Source organism: Penaeus chinensis, chromosome 10 (assembly GCF_019202785.1).
Source record: "Penaeus chinensis breed Huanghai No. 1 chromosome 10, ASM1920278v2, whole genome shotgun sequence".
NCBI lineage: Eukaryota > Metazoa > Arthropoda > Malacostraca > Decapoda > Penaeidae > Penaeus > Penaeus chinensis.
Window position 1 is genome coordinate 24,694,236 of NC_061828.1, and position 10,000 is coordinate 24,704,235.

Consider the following 10,000-nt stretch of genomic DNA (forward strand, 5'->3'; position numbering starts at 1 on the left):
ACAGGGAAGAAAATAGCAAATTAGACTGTAATAACATACTAATACTTTACGGTTTTGTTATTAAAATCATAAACCAAAATAGTTAGACACCAGTACTGTTTTCCACGTGCGTTTAGAAACAGCCTTTTTTATTAGTAACTGCATTTGAAACCATATGCTGAGAATGAATAAGTATGCATTTCATTGGTTTTATTTAGTAATAAATTAATCTATCACTTCCCTTGTAGTAATATGTTGGCAAGTCCATCGTTTTAGACTTGAGCATTAATAATAATGGGGCAAAATGTGGGGTTTTAACAGGACTGATCTGTGTAATTAGATTATAGTAGTTGACAGGGTGTAATAAAGTATTTTCAATATTTGTATCTATCTATCTATCTATCTATCAATATATAGATATATCGATATATGTAAATTAAAACTAAACACGTATTCCAGGTGTATGAACTTTTTACGAAGGACAACTTGTCGGGAGATCTATGCCACAGACGAAAAAATTGGGAGGAGAGTGATAGCACCACCAAAGAACTCTTTCTTCCCAACTGTAAACCTTAATACCATGGCCACCAAAAAAGAAGGCCTGATGCATTGCGTTCGAAGGACAGTGATAATATACAAGCACTCAAGACCAACACTTGACTCAAGGCGAGAAGGGAGAGAAGAAACAGCTCTAAGAAAAGTTTTGCTGCAGTGTTGCTAATAAAAACCAACAAAGGAGAGAGAGAGAATTTCATAACATCCATGAATCCCAGGAATATGTCAAATTTATAAATTAAACATTCTAGACTGAAATTCGAGAAGATGATTCTCTTATGATCTGCCGAGTAGTAGAGTCACCATAATCATGTATACTGTTCTCTGCGGTTGTTAAGCCAGTATGTACAGTCTTGGTGTTTTTGAAAGATGTACAGGCTAAGAAGATATACAGTTCCTTCCATTGTCAATTGTAAATGTTAGACAATTTGATTAAGAAAGCAATGATGTTAATTCATGCAGTGCAACGACTTTAACAGATCTAGCTCTCTCTCTTTGCTAACTGCTATAAAGGATGAATATTTTCAGCATCTGGCCACTCTTAAGTTTAAGGGTACTGCACCATTAGAAGGATTTCTGGGTGAAATACTTGTAACCCTGGTGCTGAGCAACAAGACCAAAATTTCTAATTGTACATGAAAAACAATTTCAAATTACTGAATGTAGCAGGCAAAATAGTAACGTTAACGAGACTTGAAATTCACATAAAGCTTTATTTTGAATACAAAGGTGGAAATATTGTTGGTGTAGGCATTCAATAGCTGTACACCTGCAACTAGTGCCATGGTAGGTAGTAATGTTTCTATACCTCAGATGTCTACATATTACCAGCAAAATTCATGAAGGGTGAAATTCTTGCATGGATGTATAAGAGAGGTGATATCAGGATTAGTGGATGTAGGCTTCTGTGTCTGCCCTTATTACAGACAACTATGCTATTGATGGAAAAGTAATGTCCTATTTTGCCTAAGTTTCTGAATACATTTTTTTCGTAGATGGTGGACAATCATGAATGTTCAATCTCCCTTTAAAGGAGCTCGTCTGAACAATAATTTTGCCTCTCCACTCAAAAATAGTGAAAAGGGTGAAAAATATCAGTATCTGAACAAGTTCTGTGACTGGCTAGAAATAAGACAGCATTAGAGGAGGAAGGCTTAGTAAAGAGGCGTGCACTACATTAAAACACATAACTCATGTCATGATAGAAATAAATAATTCCTGTATATCTGAATTAGCATGAGATAGATTTTGCCTAGTATAATTTCAAACAGATAATCTTCAGAAAAGGTTTGGTCATTATCATCAACTATCTGGCAGTAATTATCATATTTCCTCAATGCAAGTATTTGAATGTAAATAAATTCATTAATAAATTTAAAAGATCAGGATGAAGTCAGTAATAAAGCTAAATTTGTCTATAAATGAGTCCTCTGTAAGTAGTGAAGTTGTTTTATCAAACTAATTGGGAAGATATGGAAAAGCACAGTTTGAAAGATTTGCATAAAATAGATGTAGATGTTAATAAGAGTGATGCTAAAATTTGTGAAAATGATTTACCGGTTACTATTTATGTAGCTGGTTACTGCTGCTACATGGTATGGAAAGAAATTGCTGCAATATTTGTGTGGCATCCTGTAATAAGGATAGGCCTGAGAGTCAAAATAACACTAAGGGAATTTCCTGAGGTGTTCTCCTACGCCCAAATCCTGCTACAGTTATCATGGTAACTTTATAATTATCAACACACATTCTAGCAAGCAGTTAACACTGGCAGCAAAAGTAACTCTAACTGCACTAACAGATGATGATTGTCTTTTGCTTACTGACTTTTGTGAGGGCAAACACAGCTGCCTAAATCATGGCAAGATAATTATCTGGGCATCAACAATCACATTGTTAAATAATAATTGCTCTAAGGAAAATAATATGTTGGCATGGAATAGAGACATTAAATGCTTATTATACCCAGGTTTATAAGTTTTTTTATAAGTTTGTTTTATTCTGCACTATTTTTTGTATGTAAACTGTAGCTTTTCTTAGGCTATTATGTAAAGGAAAAAGGTGGAAGAGGAGTGATATAAGTTGTAGTTTGTTTTAAAATGGAAATTGTAAGACTCATCCGTAAAGGAGTATTTTTTATAGCATATATTATTTCCCCTGTACTGCAGAAAAGTCGTACATATTTTATGTTTACCTGTATCCTGGAAACAAATTGAGTGAATTCATTATTGTAAAATGCACGGGCAACAAAGGTAAGTTACTTTAATTTGCGAATAAATACATCCAGATTTCTTTTCATAAGTATTACTACTTTCACACTGAATATAGTTCTGCTCTTGATATCTCTGATAATCATGATAATGACAACTATCAAAGCAAGTCATTTATTTAACTTGTGTTAGTGTACTGCTACACAGAAAACTATTCTTAGAAAATCATGCTAATCATTCTGACACAAACAACGATACTCTTTGAAATATAATTGTTAATTAATGGTAGGACACTTTTGTTCCCTTGATTTGCTAACAACTTTTTTGTATGTGTGGCATATCATGAATTATGAGGCTTTAAATTTGCATGTAATTTATAATATGGTATAACACTTTATCATTTACCATTTATCTTTCTTATACATTTTACTTTTCGTTTCTTTTACTTTTAATGTTAGGCCAATTATCATAATATAGGAGAGGGCATGTGTTAGGTATTGCCGGACGATTGATATGACAGGTGCTACTCACACACATTATTACTATTATATTACCTAATGACTATTGGCATAATTCATTAAGATCAGAATAAAGAAAATAAGATACTGGTAATATCATCATCATGGGAGTGTTATACCGAAGAGGGCGCATAGCTGCTACCACCCTTTATTTCCACCTACGAGGGTTCCTCATGGTGAGCTGCCAGACAAAGGCTTGGCTCATCTTTAGCCCTTCACGACAGGTTTGATCAGTTTGCCCAAGCCACGACTTACTAGAACATCCCGCAGACCTCCTCTACAGAGAACAGAGACAACCTGGTGGGTAGGATCATCCTGTGGTAAACAAGCCAGGTAAAAGTATAGCCTGAGTTAGCGATTGCAGATTGAACAAGTAACAGATCCTGTACCAGTCTCACAGTGTAACCATTGGTTGGACATACGGTCCCGCCAACTGCACCCCATGATCCGGTACAAGAACCTGTTATAAAAAGCATCAGGATGAGATTCCAAGGTTCAAGACAGCATCCAGGTTTCACTACTGTATAGTAAAACTAGCAGTATTAGGGCCTTGAAGACACATAGCTTGCTCCATCTGCACAGTTACTGGCATCTCTAAATACTCTTGTCGAGAGAGTTCATGACCCCTGCTGCCAGTCCACTCTGTCTATTGACTTCCTGGTCTGACACCCTAAAGTCATGAACTATACCAAGGTATGTAAAGCTCTCTGTTGCCTTACCGCATTGAAAAGGATCTCCTAGCAAGCCCTCAAAGTCATGGACCATTCCCTGCACATCAGGGAATGGTCCAGGAGACCTCTAGACCCAGGGGCTTCACTTCATTACTAAATACATCCGAAACCATCACTAGGGTTTCCAGAGACTCAGAGTAGCAACATTGTCAGCAAAATCAAAGTTAGTAACCTTGCCCACAGTTGCACCACAATAACTTTGGACAGTGATTGTGCCCAGTATCCAGTTCATGCAAGCGTTGAAAAGTGTTGGTGCAAGAACATAGCCTTGCCTCACTCCAGAAACAACAGGGAAGAAGTTCAGCAGGCCCTTACGCTTTACAGCTTTTTCTTCACCAGTATACAGATTATTAATCTAATATTCCTTGTTGGAATTCTTTTTAGTCTAAGGATCTCCCAGAATGATTCGCGGTCACTGTTTTGAACGCCTTCTTGAGGTCGATGTAAGCTACAAGCAACCCTCGCCCAAACTCACGTCGGCGCTCTACAATGGACATGATCTATTGTGGACTTACCAGGAGTGAATCCAGATTGATCCAGCCTTTAAAAGTTTAGCTGGGATGTTGTAGATACTTGCTACTTTATCATTCTTCAGCATGGAGATTGCCCCCCTAACCTCAGTTAGAAAAGATGGATCCTTGTTAATGTGTGGGTCCAGCAGAGGAATCTTGACACTTCCTGCATCCAAGTTAATTGTTGGTGGATCAACCTGGTACAACTGCTCAAAATATAGGATCTGAGATGATCTGGCCACTTGCTGAGCGGACTGGAGTCGGCTGTGAGGAGGGTCAGGGCTTAGTAGGCAGAATGAAGGTCATTTACTAAGAAATAACCTTCGACCTCCTCTGCAAAATTCCTGATTAACTGTTTCCTTGTTCCATCTCATCAGTGAATTAATCCTGCACATCATGGAATAATGCAAGTCAGACAAGCTGCATGACAAGCATCTGTGGCTTCCAGTGTCTCCTGTGAGATGAAATTCTGTCTTGCTCTTGGGTATTCACCAATCGATTCTAGAGCTACATCAAGCCTTTTGTGCATGAGGGTGTTCTGCAGCAGTACAGGGTCTGTCAGGTTTCAGAGTGCTGTGAAACAACCCAATATATCCTCAGCAAACCCCCAGGCACATCCCCCTCCCTCAATCTGTCCATTAAAATGAAGAGGAGTTTTGAAGTGGACTCAGGGTAGCCACAGCTAATCTATATCCAGTACCACAGAACATCAGCTCTTGAGGACTGATAGACATCTCATAAGCAGTTCAATCGCAGCCAGATATCGCACTGAAGCCATCCAGACCAAAATAATATCTTTCTGAGAACAACTGTCTGTCACAGGTGCAATTGGCCTAAAACATCTCTCACGTCAAGTTTACAAACATCAGTAGGAGTGTACACAGTAATAGGATTCATGAAGCCAAATGTAAGCTTCAGTTTCAATGGCATTATATGTCCATCGACGAGTGAAGTCTCCTGGAGATGGCTATGGCTACTCCCTGGAGATGGTGACGATCACTGCAGCCCGACCAGTAATAAGTGTAGCCACCCATATATATATATATATATATATATATATATATATATATATATATAATGAGAGAGAGAGAGAGATACGCATATATATACATATATGCATACAAATACATATATGCATACATATACATATATGCATATAAATACATATATGCATATATATATATGCATATATATATACATATATGCACACACACACACACACACACACACACACACACACACACACACACACACACACACACACACATATATATACTGCCGCGATGGTCCAGTGGACTGGACGAGTTCAATTCCCCGTCGCGGCGGTCGTAAAAATACCTGCGCTCTGACTGCTGGCTCGAGCCCAAGAAAACGACATATCGCCTTGAGAAGTCAAACGCAGATGTCTTAGGGGAAGTCACCGCCGTGGCACAAGTGCTAGCGCGCAGAACCGCGGTTGATTAGGAAGGGCATCCAATCAGGCAAAGGTAACACAGCCATGTAACTTCTCAATAAGTGAATTAAGAGAGGCCTATGTCCTGCAGTGGAATAAATGGCTGTTAAAAAAAAAAAAAAAAAAAAATATATATATATATATATATATATATATATATATATATATATGTATATGTATATATATATATATATATGTGTGTGTGTGTGTGTGTGTGTGTGTGTGTGTAGAAGAAATATATATTTATTCATATGTATATATATATGTATATTTACATAAATGTATATATATGTACATATACATGTATTTATATATATATATATATATATATATATATATATATATGTATATTAATATATATATATGAACATATATAAATATAAATATACACATAGATGAGTGTGTATTAATATATATATATATATATATATATATATATATATGCATATATATGTATATATGTAATCTCTCTCTTTCTCTTTCTCTTTCTCTCTCTCTCTCTCTATATATATATATATATATATATGGGTAAGGGTCCGTTTCATACAGCCATCTTTTATATTTAAAATAATATATACAAACGATAGAGCAAATAAATCCAAGAAACTTTTTTTCTATGTACTTATGTCGCAACTCAAAAATAACGAAATATTAGACACGCAAGTGTCACACAGCCTGAAATGAAAATCTCAATATTTTAAAAATCGCCATCCCATATTCTTTCCTACATTTGTAAACAAAACAATGATACTGTTTTCTTTGCTAATTTCATTGTAATATCTTGATTTCGTAAGTAGATTAAGGCCGCATAAACTTACATGTAGGAAAATGTGTTTCTACCTAAAAGGATATGACAGGCGAGTGAATTGTCTTTTGAGGCTATTGAAGATGAAGGGGAAATCATGGCGATACCGAAATCCATCATAGTAACAGCTGATGTGCAAACCGCTTATTAAAGGATCGTGGGTATGCTGATCATTTGATAAACCCGTATATACATATTCAAAATATGAAAAACTCTGGCTTTACTGGGTGAAGCAGCTGATATACATGAGCTATAACTTTATCATTTCGGGTATTGTTTGTGTATTAAGCAAAATTGAAAATCACTCCTCCACAATATTTTATTCCCTGCGTTCACTTGAGCTTTCCTGGCCCAAACCGCTCAAAGTGAACGATTTCACCGCGTAAGGCACCTATCAGCTGATTAAGTAAACAAACTGCCCTTGACATTGAGACTTTCCCGATTGAGACTGTAATAAAGGCTCGAAACCGAAGTTACACGACTTCTATATCACGCACACATTAATGACTAACAAAGATTGAAAGGTAAAAAGAAATATATGTTGCACTTCAAACAGATTTACTTTGTAAGTTGGCTGTCATTTTGTTTGTTTATAAACGGCCGCGAGGGGAAGCGAATTACCGCCAGCCCTCGCCTGTTCGCTGTGCAGCGCCTCGCGAAACGTTTTGTCAGGTCGGCCGTTCACTTGATTTTTACCGCGCAACGCCCGGTGCGCTTTGCCCAAGGATAAGTCCGATATGCGAAACTGAGCCTTGCCCGGCCTGTGCCGACTAATGCCGACTCACTAACGTGTGTCAGCTGGTACTGACTCGGCTGAGCTTATTCCTTACTCGCCGTGGTGCCCAGCCACAGCACTAACCTCCAGGCGACAATTGCAACTTCTTGCGCCTGGGCGGGGCAACAATTGCAACTTCTCGCGCCTGGGCGGGGCAACAATTGCAACTTCTCGCGCCTGGGCGGGGTGCGAACCGCCGACCTTTCGGATGGAAGGCCGACACGTTACCACTGTACTAGCCCGGAGGTTGCTTTGCCCAAGTGAACACAGGAATTATGAGGGTGTCGCCTATACCCCCCCTCAAATGGGAAAGGGAAGGCCCCTGCCTACCCCAATTCTTTTTGATGAGATAGTTCTCCCCAAGAGCGACTGAGGGTAAGAGTTTACAAAAGATAATGTTCATAGGGTGTTTATCAAGTTAAAAAAAACTATTGAAAGCATAATGAATAATATTGATATCTTAATGTGTTTAAATATTTTGTGCTACAACACATAACACCTGAAATGACTATAATAAATGCTTCATAAGAGAAAATTTAAGAAATGGACACCCCAGTACAATGGGCTAGTTACTGGTAAATTACCAATCATAACTCCATTTTTCGGAAAGCCCTGCCCTCGCCCACAAGATGTTCTCTGTGTGTCTGGGCATTGTCAATAGAAGCGTACGTGTGACTTCAACGTCCTCACTGTAAGCATGGATTGACCAACAGGCCAAAAGTCCCGAATCTTGGTCTTGGACCAGGAGACCTCTAGGCCCAAGGGCTTTGCCTCATTGCTAAATGCATCAAGAACCGCCTCCAGTGACTCTAGAGACACAGATAGGATAGCAACATCATTGCGTAGTCAAGGTCAGAGATCTTGATATGGCCCAGTGTTGCTCCACACTGGCTTTAGATAATAGCTCTGCCCATTATCCAGTCTATGCAGGTGTTGAAAATTGTTGGTGCAAGGACACAGCCTTGCCTCACTCCTCAATTAACAGGAAAGAAATTCGACAGGCTCCCACCACATTTTACAGCACTTTCAATACAGGTATATAGGCTTGCTGTTAGGCTAATAATTCAGAATCTATAGCGATTCTCGATGCACCGAGTCAAATGTCTTCTTGAGGTTAATGTAAGCTGCAAGCAACCGATGACTGAATTCATGATGATGTTCCACAATTACTCGAGGTTCTAGGATACGGTCTGTTGTGGACTTGCCAGGAGTGAATCCAGACTGCTCCAGTCTCTGGTGCCTTAGTAGGTGGTCGCGGATCCGTTTCAAAAGAATGTGGGCGAAACCCTTGTCTGGTATACTGAGCAGTGTAATGCTACGGTTGTTGCTACAGTCTCAACAATCCCCTTTCCTCTTCCAGAGTGGGATGACCATAGCCCTCAACAGGTCAGGGGGAATGGAACCAGACTGCCAGATGGGAGTCAAGACTACATGCAAGCCCTGTGCCATAGGTTCACCCCCGGCCTTTAGCAGTTTAGCAGGGATATCACATATGCCAGTAGCTTTCCCACTTCAGCTGAGAAATTGCCATCCTATCCTCAGTTAGGATAGGAGGCTCCTTACCAATGGGTAGGTCTGGAACAGGTATTGTGACGGCACTTGCATCCAAGCTAACTGTTGGAGGGTCTACCTGGTACAGCTGCCCAAAATAATCAGCCCAGAGTTTACGAACCCCAACATGATCTGAGATAATCTGTTCATCCACTGTGTGGACTGCAGTTATCTGTGAGGAGGACTTAGAGTTCAGCTTTCTCAGGGCTTGGTAGGCAAGGCAAAGAACATTTACCTCCTAAGTAAAATTCCTGATAAACTGTTCCTTGTCCCTTCTCAGCAGTGTCCCAGCTGCACACACCAAAGAGCAATGCAAGTCCTGATTGCCATTCAGCTGAGCTGAGCTCTAGTGTCTTCAGGGATATGAAATTCTGTCTTGCCCTCGGACTCTTGTGCTGCTTTGAGTGTTTTACACTTGAAGTTCTGTGAATTGATCAGAGACTGCCGTGGCGAACCCACGGGCACACTCCTCCTCCCACAGTCTGTCCAATGAAACACCCAAGAATGGTCACTGGTCAGTGCCACAGTCCTCGGCACTCTGGTAAACCTTGCAATTCTGAAGGCTCCTCCAATGAGTGCTGGTAAGAATATGGTCAATCTCCTTGGCCACAGTACCCGTATTGCTATACCATGTCCAGCGATGCAGCTTGGAGTGCTGATACCAGGAGCCAGACATCCTCATTCTCTGAGACCTAACAACGTCCTGGAGGAGGCTATTCTCACTGCTGAGATCAGCTCCCGAGCCATGGGGGCCAAAAGACATCTAGCAGCTTGCTCACAGCCGGATACGGCAATGAAGTCGCCATGAACACTGCGAATGTCTCACGGGGGGAAATTGTCTGTCACAGATGTGAGTTTGGCGTAGAGCGCTTCTTTCATATCGAGTTTGCAAACATCGGTAGGAGCTTAGG

The 10,000-nt window shown here is 39.8% G+C and overlaps 1 protein-coding gene across 6 annotated transcripts in view; it reads left to right on the forward strand.

Annotated features, from left to right (window-relative positions):
* The window catches only part of LOC125029734 (Down syndrome cell adhesion molecule-like protein Dscam2), a 349,890-nt gene that overhangs the window by 310,001 nt on the left and 29,889 nt on the right, over positions 1–10,000 (forward strand). For 3 of the 6 annotated variants that reach the window (XM_047619842.1, XM_047619843.1, XM_047619844.1), the window contains one exon: positions 1–2,765. This exon is cut by the window's left edge and continues 381 nt beyond it. The exons of 2 other annotated variants lie outside the window; for them this stretch is intronic. The gene's annotated coding sequence lies outside the window, so the exon portion shown is untranslated. Of the gene's footprint in view, positions 2,766–10,000 lie in introns of those variants that run through there. One more of the 6 variants, XR_007115219.1, reaches the window with a different exon arrangement.